The sequence below is a fragment of the Diabrotica virgifera genome, chromosome 2 (genome assembly GCF_917563875.1).
Source record: "Diabrotica virgifera virgifera chromosome 2, PGI_DIABVI_V3a".
Classification (NCBI taxonomy): domain Eukaryota; kingdom Metazoa; phylum Arthropoda; class Insecta; order Coleoptera; family Chrysomelidae; genus Diabrotica; species Diabrotica virgifera.
Window position 1 is genome coordinate 254,786,474 of NC_065444.1, and position 12,162 is coordinate 254,798,635.

Here is a 12,162-nt window from a genome sequence, read left to right on the forward strand (position 1 = left end):
TAAACGTAATAATATTATAATTAGATTTTATTGTACCAGTGATAGTAATTAATAAACACATTTTTTGTACTAATAACTGTTTTATTTTAATGAGGTGAACTCCCACTACATATTCTCAGTACTAAATGAAACTACCTTGTTGGGTGTAGATGGTGTAAATGTATTAAATAAAAATCAATTGTTACTAATTCTTGTTTATTTAATATATTTTACCTCCCCCACCCTTCATCCCTCAATAGTCGTTGACTTCTTAACCGTTTGTTAACTTCTTGACCGGTCGTTGACTTCTTGATCGGTCGCTGTCTTCTTGACCGGTTGTTGACCTGGTCAATGGTGGGAGGTATACAAAATGGTGGGAGGTATAAAGTGGTGGGGTATAATGTGATGGGAGGTGTAATGTGGTGGGGGTATAAAATGGTGGAATGAGAGTTCTGGCCGCACAACCCCCACCCCTTTTTGTACCCCCCACTCCTACCCTGTATACCCCCCACCTTTGTATAATTAGGGGTGGGGGGTATACAGGGTAGGAGTGGGGGGTACAAAAAGGGGTGGGGTTGTGCGGCCAGAACTCTCATTTGCCCACTACTACATCGGGAATGGGAAAATTTCAAGATAAATCCTCAGGTCGATTTTAATTTTTAAATTAGGACTTTTTGGCATATACATAATACTAGTGACGTCATCCATCTGAGCGTGATGACGTAATCGATGTTTTTTTAATAAGAGTAGAAGTTGTGTGATAGCTCATTTGAAAGGTTATTTAATTCTCTATTCAGTAATATAAACATTAACATAATTATTTATACAGGGTGTACAACAATTTTTCTTCTATTTGTCAAATTTAATCAAGGTTAATTTAATAAAAAAAAAATTTTTGTACACCCTGTATAAATAATTATGTTAATGTTAATATAAGTGAATAGAGAATTAAATAACCTTTCAATTGAGCTATCACACAACCCCTACTCTTACTTAAAAAAATCATCGATTACGTCATCACGCTCAGATGGATGACGTCACTAGTATTATATATATATGCCAAAAAGTCCTAATTTAAAAATAAAAATCGACCTGTCTGAGGATTTCTCTTGAAAATTGCCCATTCTCGAGATAATGAATTGATGCCAACTCAGACGTCCTCATTTATACTACAGTGTCGCGCCCGCTTGATTAGAAATTAAAAAACAAAGGAGTTTCCGATATTGTATTGCAAAAAACTCTTTGGGATTTCATCAATCAATGTTTAAAGAATATCTACCTACCTTGGCAATTATGAAATTTTTAGATAAATGTCCGATTTCGCAATTTTCAAAATTTTCAATCGGTTATATAACAAAAACTATTAACTTAAGAGAAAAATCACTAAAGACCGATTCTGTTTGGAATGATTCAAAAACCTAAAAAAATTTGTTCGATGCAAAAAAAAATAATTTTAGGAAAAACCCCTAATCATTTCCCTCGACTGGCAAGGTCTTATGCTCTTCAGAATCGCCTGCCATTGTACACATTTCTTCTAAATGACTCTCTCAAACACATACTTAAATTTAAACCTTACAGGAGAAAGTTTATTTTACCCCCCAAAATTTGCACTTTTCGGTTCACCTTGTAGATGCACGTGCACCGCGGATGCCTGCCAGGTCATGGTTTTTAGCCTTGGTGTGCTATGAATTATCACTAGACAAATTTCTAGCCTTACAGGACGACCGTTAGTCGGAGGGTTCACTAGCTCTTAGACTATTACTTTTTACGTAAGTATCATAATTTTCTCTCAATGCGATAAAGTAAGTGGTTTTCAAGTTATTTGCGTTTAAAGGTAATGCATTCAATAAGATTATTGTATTTTAAACGCATAATCGTATTGAATGTTATTTGAAATACACTAAACAGCAAAATCAACGCTGACAATTGATGTCTCGAATTTCCTAAACTTGTTGTCCGATTTTAGTGATTTTTGAAGTTATACTTCTTTAGGCGCGATTGAGATTGAGGGTGAATTTATATCAATCTGCGCGCATGCGCACACCGACAGTATGGTATTAGTCGTTATACGGGCTCTGATTGGGTGTTTAAATGATCTGTCAATAATAAATAATTGTTCAATATGAAGGTAAACAAATGTTGTATAATATATTAGTTTTATTGTTGTGAGGACAGAAACAAAAAAGTTTATAATTGTAGTGACTTTTAAATAGTTTTTAAAAGCAACAGGTACGTAATAATTGTAAATGTATCATAGGTACCTACCTATTTGAACCTACCAAAATACATAGTATGTAATACTTTTATTTACATAATTTGATTACCATCAAAATTTCTATCAATATTCACCTAATATATTGTTTTCCTATGGATGCTATACAATGTGCAACTTCTCTCACTACTTACATACATTCAAAATGAACAATTTCTCAGGCAGTGAGATATAATTTTTCTCACGGATTCACCGCCGGTTTACATACATATAATCGCCATTTCCATGGTAACATGCACAATACAAACACAATTATTTTTGTCAAACAAGATGTGTTCAAACTTGTCAAAACTTATCAAAAATTACCTTTTAAGACTGTTCAACTGTGAATTATAATTTTAAATAAATAAAGTATATAAATATTAAGAATTTTAAATACCTATGTGTATATATGTATTTTATTTCAATTTAGGTATATAATATACCTAAAAGCACCTAAATTATTTAATTTTCAAGTTTGAACTCTTGACAAAAACGCATCCAACACGACAGAAAATGACATATTTCTCTCTCGCTTGATTTGCGGCACTCGCCTCGTGCCAACAAACTTCTGCGCTCGTGAGAAATATGTCTTTTTTCTCTCTTGTTGTACAATATACTATTTCTTATTCTATGTTTTGTTGTATTTTTTCAATTCTTTTTCTTCTTTAAGTAACGTGCCCAAATTTTTAGGCGTGGGTAGCTTCCATAACAATTTGCCGATATCGTTCTCGATCTTGTGCGGCATGTAACAATTGATCTGCTGATAAGCCAGTCCATTGACGAAGGTTTCGGAGCCATGAATATTTCCTTCGACCAATTCCTCTTTTTCCGTCGATCTTTCCATTGAGTATTAACTGCAGCATCCTGTATCTGCTACCTCTCATTATATGCCCCAGATATTCAAGTTTTCTCTTTTTTATCATCTTCATTAAGTCACCTTCGCCTTGACCTACTCTGTTTAAGACTTCTTTGTTTGAAATGCGTTGAACCCAAGATATTCTGAGCATTCTACGATACGACCACATCTCAAAGGCTTCTAATTTGTTCATCATGTTAACCTTCATGATCCAGGTTTCACATCCATATAGTAATACAGGATACACATAACATTTTACGAACTTGATTCTTAGTTGTACGTTCAGCTGAGAGTTGCTCAGAATAGATCTAAGTTTCATAAATGCTCCTCTTGCAATTTCTATACGAGTTTTAATTTCTTCATCCGGATTTAGTGTCTCGTTTATCCAACATCCTAGGTATTTAATATGGTTAACTTTTGTTATTGATTCATCATTGACAATTAGTTGCATAGGGCCGACGTCTTGTTTACTAACCACAAGTAACTTTGTCTTTGTTGCATTTATGTTAAGTCCGTTATTGGAGCATTCCCTAGTGACTCGATCTATAAGGAATTGAAGATCTTCGATCTTTTCAGCCATGATCGCGGTGTCGTCTGCATATCTGATGTTGTTAATAGTTTCTCCCCCGATTCGAACTCCACATTGTCCTTCCAAGGCTTCATTAAAAATTATTTCTGAGTATACGTTAAACAAAGTTGGGGGTAACACACAACCCTGTCTGACACCTCTTTGAATGCAAATTTTGTCTGTTTCTTTGCCGTCTACCAGAATAGAAGCTTCTTGATACCAATATAGATGTTGTAAAAGTCTCAGATCTTTATCGTCTATTCCAATCATTTCTAGATATTCAAACAACCCATTATGTTGAACTCTATCAAACGCCTTCTCAAAATCTATAAAGCAGACGTAAATTGGTTTCTGTACTTCCCATGATCGTTGAAGTAATGTTAACATTGAGAACAAAGCTTCCCTTGTTCCCAATCCTTCTCTGAAACCGAATTGTTTGTTTCCCATTGTCTCTTCACATTTCTGCTTGATTCTATTAAGAATTATCTTAAGAAGTAGCTTGAGAGAGTGGCTCATGAGACTAATTAGTCTAAAGTCTTTACATGATGATGTATTAGGCTTTTTTGGGAGTGGAATAAATGTAGACTCTAACCATATCTGTGGCATCATGCCAGTCTCGTATATATGGTTATAAATGTTTGTTAGTTGTGAGACATTGTCGTCATCCAGAAGTTTGAGCCAGTCTAATGATATTTGGTCAGGTTTCAATTCTAAATCATTTCAATTCAAAATCAAAATAATTTGATTTAATTCAAAAATGTCAAAAGTTTAATCCGTTTAGTTAGTCGATCTTCGCACATAATGACACATTGTCTCCGTGGCGAAGCGTTTAAGGCGAATGAACCCCAATACCAACCGCGCTGATAAGCTGGTTCGAACCCCAATAGAAACTTTTATTTTTTTATTTTTTTATACATTTTATGATTGTAAGTATATTTATTATATAATTTTATTTTCAGAAAATAAGTATATATTTAGTTAAAAATTTTTCCGACAATTAATGTTTAGAAATCATTTGTGGCATTTTTAATGTGTTTGTGTGTGTTTTATTCTTTTATTATTTTAATTTTTGGCACTGTTTTAATAAAAATGTTTGAGAAGTAGTAAGTATAAATTAGTTTAATATTTAAATAAAATATAAATAAAAAGTATATTAATTTCGTTTAAATCATATAATAGAAGTATAACTTCTTACGTGCGTACAAAGTACACACACATTCTTTTTTTTTGTATTCTCTAGCCTTATTTTTTAAGAATATCGATGTAGTTATATTGTTGCTGAACAGGTAAATGTCATTGTATACTGGGTGTAACAGTAGTACAGTGTTTTTTCTCCAAACCACTTACTTTGAAAACGAAAACTACTTACTTATCGCATTGAAACAAAAGGATGATATTTATGTAAAAACTAACGAAGAATCAAAAAAACATGCTGAAATGATTATTACGATAGTGGCATAGATTGTGAGGGGGAAAAGGTGGATAAAGGAAGTATTATTCCTACAGCACGCCTCTGGTATTATTACTACAGCGAAAAACTATCTTTTAACACTAGTTAAAGTACCCGTAAACTGTAGGGCCAAACCAGACAGACCACTCTGCAGTGCTACTCTGTGGATCCACAAAGCAGCTTCCGATGATTGACCGAGGGTTCTTAGGGCCAAACAGACGGGCCACTCTGCAGCGCTACTATGTGGATCCACAGAGTGGCTGAAACAGTAGGTTTCTAGCGCCGGCGACTACGCTGCGAAGTGGATCTTTTGGAAGGGTGCGGCGTTTAATATAATGGGTGAGAAAAAAAAGTAAGCTTGTTCAAATGATTAAAAATTTGCCGGTTAATAATCTTTTAAAAAAGTGTGTTCGCCAAAGTCAGTGTTTGTAATGTCCATAGTTTTAAATATTTTATAAAAATTCTACCCTTTTGAAAAAATACCAATAAACTCCATAAATGGAATTAAGAAGAACCAGACAAAAGCACAAAAGCAGCTATATCACAGAAAGAAGAACATACAAAATTAGCCAGGACATAGGGTATCCTACAGACGTAAAATAGTTTCATACAATTTTCAACACAAAAAACACACACAAACTGTGCAGGAAACTAGTTGTGGACTGTAGAAGATATTTATGTTAACATAGGTCGAATGTTTCATTCTTTAATTACGCTACAAGTAAAAATTAGACAAAATACCTGATTCTAAAAAATGTCTGTCATTAATAATTAATATTGTTGCGGATAGCAACCCGATAGATCCATTTATCGTCGGCTGTAATCACCGCTTCATATTCTAAATGAATACACAAGTTGATGAACGGGATTGGACACTAATGAAATCCTAAACATATATCCTACAGCCGTAAAATAGTTTCATACAATTTTCAACACAAAAAACACAAACAAATAGTAAGATTCCCATTACAACTGAGTGAACGAGGTCCTGTTTTTAAGAAGATGATGACATTAAATATATGTAAAGTTGGTAAATTGCAACCCTCTTTTAACTGATATCTCATCGTTTTGTTTTCTACAACAAACAATAAAACCTTTTTTTGGCATAGGATGAGATCCCACTATTTAACATAAATAAACAAACAATATTGTGAGTGTTTGTTTTGTTCAGTTCAATGATGGATTTAGACGAGGAAAGTCTTCTTTCTCGTCAGAATGTATAATAAAATGTATATATAAATAGAGAAAATATTGCTTACCAGATTTACTCTTTTCGGTAGGGCTACCTTCTTTATAATCAGGAACAAATATTTCAAAGATCTCGTCCCAAGCTTTTCCTTTCAATGCCCTATATAAACCGGGAGATATTAACAGAAGTTCAACCACGATTTTCTAAGTCCTGCCCTTTGCAATACTGGAAGGTTAGAGAAGGTACTTACAATTTGTGAAAAAATCCACGGGTTTCCTGTGACATTTTTCTGTGAAAATTAGATTTTCCATGAATAAAAAAATTGGGAGTTGCGATGAATTTTTAAGTCCTGCCATATCCATAGAATAACAGGATACTATCTATTTTATGAAGAAAATTTTTTGGGCAGGACGGTCGCAAAAGTACTTAGGGAGTATACATATATACAAATATGTAATGAAAATAATGAAATTTTCATGATTTTCTAAGTCCTGCCAACTTAATAAATTAATTATATTTATTTAAAAATGACCAAAAAAAATATTGGCATGACGTCACCTAATGTTTAACTGCACTTGTTTCTTGGAAAATTTTGTATAAGATTTTCACTCTGGTTCCGTGATTTTCTAAGTCATAAAATAAATTTTGTTACAAAATAAATAATTTCAGTATACATTATGCAAAATGGCAGGATGTTTAGTTACACCTTTTTTACTATATATAGTTAAAAAATTTGTAAGAAAATTCGTGGAAAATTACACGATTTTCTAAGTCATGCCATTTCGCACATATCTCAAGAAGGTTAATATAAATCTATTTTCAAAGAGGCAGGATCGTTGTATAGTTATTTCGTATAAAAAAATTAAATTATCTGTCTGTAAAATTATTTCAGGGTGTTATACAAACATATTCATATCACCACATTTTTCTTGAGTCATACCATGTCGAGTATGCTTAAAAAACACTAATCTAAAACCGTTTACAACTTTACAAATGTCATCAGACCATCTGGTTGGCGGACGACCTCTACTTCGATATGCTTCGTCTAGAAGAAGCATATCGAAGTCTTGTAATTAGTTTCTTTAAAATAGCTGCAGAACGCTTTTATTTGGAAAAACGAAAACTGGTACACTTATTTATCTTCCAGAGGTCAAATGTCAATTATCAATTGTCAATTTTTAGTACCGGTCATAGGGGTCCGTTAGGGTACGGAAACGGATATATTATCGAATAACTTTTGTGTCTAACTTTTAAGCATCTCTGACACTGGATTATTGAATTCTGGAATAGTTTTGTACTAAAAGGTACTTTTGCTTTAACTCAGAAGAATACGCAGTGCAGTGTTCTAGAAAAATCGATGTGAAAAATTTTTCGTTTTTTGGTTTTTTGAGTTTAAAAGAATTTAGAAAAATTCTATTTAGAAAAACGAAAACTGCTACGTTTATTTCTCTTCCAGAGATGAATCGATTTTATCAATTGTGAATTTCTAGTACTGGTCATAGGCCTCCGTCTATTTAAAAGTACGCCCACCAATAAAACGAGTGTGATTCATGTGCCTGAAACTTTTTTATCTTCGAGAGACCCCACACCAAAGAAACATAAAACATGAAACGTAAAACACGTTTCATGAAAATAAAACACAGCTAAACAAATTGAAGTTCGCACACACAAGAAGCGAGTGTGATTCATGCACATAAAAAATTTTTATCTTGGTGAAATCTGTTTCAGGAAAGAGATCGTGTTGTATTTTTCGGTTTCAGTTTCATTGTTTTGGACAGTTAATTACGTGCATAATATGAATTCCAACCAAGAATTTAATATTGCATTGGTTTCTGTTGTAAATTAGAACGAAGAGTTGTACAATTATTATAACCTGGAGAGGTACTCGAATAGGTAATGATAAGAAAATATAAGAAAATATCAGTTTTCTTTAAACCAGGACCCAAAATAAAACAATGTAGATGTTTGAATACTCAGTCTATAAAATTATTTAAATTTGGGAAGATGATTACTTAGTTCGTTTTCAACCAAATACGTACTATGATTATGATGTTGGGCAGTAATAAAAAGTTGCCGCAAGAGTAACAACCTCGTCATCATTACTTTCCATTGTTGGCTATACAAATTTTCATTTTGTTTCTTTGATTAGTATATAATATGAAACGGTTTCGTCCTTCACAATTCATTTTGTTTCATGTTTTACGTTTTAAGTTTTGATTCACGTTTCTTTGATCTGCGGCCTCCCTTAGAAAGCAATAAAGGTTTGCCATGACAGCAACGACCTCGACATAACTTTCCATTGTCGACTATACAAATTTTATTTTTGTTTCTTCGATTAGTATATCACATGAAATCAAATGTTTTTTCACAATTTATTTGTTTCTTATTTCAAGTTTCATGTTTCACGTCTCATCTTTCACGTTTTATGTTATTTTAATCTGCCTTAGGAAGCATTTTCAGATTAGTTGAATTGTGTTAAATTGCCTTAAAATTATTAAATTTATTAATTGCCTTTATTGCAATTATTAATTGCCTTAAAATCAATTTGTTGTTATTAATTTATTTTGTTGCATAGCAATTTTATCCCGCCTTCTTACTTGTTCGAACACAAAATACACACGCATGTAACAGGCGCTGAGTTGCCGCACTCAACTCGTTTTCCTGATATTGTAGGATTGTAGATATTATCCTGATATTGTTTCCTATATTTGATAGCAAAATTTACTAACACTAACAACACCAGAATAAATCGATTTTTAAATACAGCATCTATCTACTTGCAACTTTTTGCATTGTGTTCAGGATAACATCAGGAAAAGGTGTATAATATAAAAATGGGTGGAAATTGCATTTTAGTGCATAACATGCATCCAAAAGTGCATAAACCTGTCAAAATCGGTGTATGAAGGGCAAAATTTTGTTATTTTGGAGGTTTATGGAGTTACGAATACGCAAGCAGAACCGACCTCTGAATCACCTAGTGCCCAGAGTTGCTGCTAAGGCACGCCATCTGGAGTTTCGTGGGATATCGGCAATAAATTAAAAAAAAAAAAAAACAGAATATTCGATGGTTTTTGGGATGGCCGAACACGAATATGACATTACAACCGACCCTCGGAGCACCTGGTGCCCAGGGTGACTGATCTCGAATTTAAGAGAGTTTTTGGAGGTCGATTCTGATGGCGTATTCATGTTCAGCAACCACAAAACTCTTCGAGAAATCTACTTGCATCACTTTAGTGTCTGAAAGCCTCGAAATTTAAGAATACGGCGTGTATATCAGTCACCCCGAGCACTAGGTAAAGATCTGTTCTAATGTGACATTCTTGTTCAGAAACCCCAAAAACCACCTGAGTAATCTGTCTGTATCAATTTGCTGCCGAAATTAATATATAAATATGGTATAGAAAATGCTTAGCAAATAAAAAGGTACCATAAAATATCATTTTATTATAATACTAAAATACAGGGTGTCCCATTTAAGAAAACTCAAAAAATACTCATTCCGAGTTTCAAGTTTCAACCAACCCCGTATACTAAAATTAAACATTTTGGTATACTATTAATAACTGACAATAGTAGACTATATTAAAAATCGTTTAAACATAAATTAATAGAAGTTTGGATATCAAATCACTAACAATATGTATAGGGTGTGAATGTTCCTACAAAATTAAAAAAAAACGTAATTATATTTTAAACTACCTCGTATAATAGTTCAAAACACTATATTTTATTAAAGAGAACATCGAGTAGAATCCAAAAATGTAAAAATATACAGGGTATTCCATTTAAAAAAACATAAATTTTTGTCACCCTGTGAAAACGGGTAGCCCTGTATATTAGAAAATACTGTTAAATTATAGTCCTATCTGTGGAACATGTTTTACCTAAATAACTTTTTTCGTATATCTTACGACAAACGAGTAATTGGACTAGCCCACACTAATGCCCCACCCTGTATACAAAATAACCATAAAACCATCCTGCCTCTTTGTATATAGACTTATATTAAGATTTTTGAAACATGTGCAAAATGGCATGACTTAGAAAATCGTTGACTTTTTCACGAATTTTCTTACAAATCTAGGACTCCTGCCGTCTTACAAGAACCGTTTAACCTTCCTGCCGAGTACCGAAAAGGTATTGATTGCATTTGAGTATTATAACTTTTTAAAGGCAGGACTTAGAAAATCACGGAATCACGGGAATAGGAGACGTCATGCCAATATTTTTTTGATCATTTTGAAATAAATATGTTTAGTTTATTAAGTTGGCAGGACTTAGAAAATCATGAAAATTTCATTATTTTCATTACATATTTGTATATATGTATACTCCCTAAGTACTTTTGCGACCGTCCTGCCCAAAAAATTTTCTTCATAAAATCGATAGTATCCTGTCTATCTACGGATATGGCAGGACTTAGAAATTCATCGCAAAACCCTATTTTTATTTTTTGGGAAAATCTAATTTTTACAGGAAAATGTCACAGGAAATTTGTGGATGTTTCCACAGATTGTAATTACATCGTCTACCCTTCCAGTATTGCAAAAGGCAGGACTTAGAAAATCGTGGCTGAACTTCTGTATAATATCTCCCAGTCTAATAACTATACCCTTATATCCCATATAGCCAGTATGTTTTAGAATTCAATTAAAAATCTTTCGGAATCAAAATTCATTTTATCATTTTACGTGCTCACCTTGTAAACTCTCGTCAATATTTGTGGCAGCTACAAAAGTGGTCCGTCTGAATGGGTTTTGCCACTAGTGGACGCCACTAGCAGTGAGGCTCGGCGACTGTGGCTGGCTGAAGTCGCTCGTCTGGGGTACGACGTCCACTTCACATAAGAACCCACGGTCAATCATCGGAAGCTGCTTTGTGGATCCACAGAGTAGCGCTGTAGAGTGGCCCGGCTGGTTTAGCCCTTATGTGAAGTGGACGTTGCACCCCCAGACGAGCGACTTCGGCCAGCCACAGTCGCCGAGCCTCACTGCTAGTGGCGTCGACTAGTGGCAAAACCCATTCAGACGGACCACTTTTGTAGCTGCCGCAGATGTTTACGAGAATTTATAAGGTGACCTAAAATAAATTTCGATTCGGAACGGTTTTTGATTGAAGTGCAAACAGACTGGCTATATGGGATACAAGAACCCGAGGGCAGATTTATAGGACATTAAAAGGAAAAGCGTATGACGTCATTTTTGAATTATTTGTTTCTGATTTTAAAGAAGGTAGCCCTATCGAAAAGAATAAATGACGTAAGCAATGTTTTCTCTATTTATATTTACATTTTATTATACATTGGATGCTTTCGATCCAACCCTTCGGTAACAGACCAGATTTTCACGCTAAAAGAATTACAAGCAAATTTCTATGAGTACAAAACGACCCTGTATGCGCTGTTCGTAGATTTCAAACAGGCACATGATCGTATAAATAGAAAAGAAATGTACCGTGCTCTGAAACAACTAAAAAATCCCCAAAAAAATTGATTAGCTTGATTGAAATGACGTTGGCAAAAACGAAAAGCGAAGTAGTGTGGAAAGACATCTCAGAGGACTTCGAAATCAAACAAGGACTCAGGCAGGGTGACCCGATGTCAACCACGTTGTTCAATCTTGTTCTTGAAGTAATAATGAGGAATTGCAGCATAAAAATGGAAGAAACCATATTTAAAAACGAACATCAATGTATTGCTTTTGCGGATGATCTAACAATATTAGCAAAATCAAAGAAAGAATTGTGAAAAAGATAGAAAAAGAAGCAGATAGGTTTGGTCTAAAGATAAATGAAAAGAAAACTAAATACATGATAATGGGTGATACACAGCAAGAAAATGAAGAGTTTATAAAAATACAAG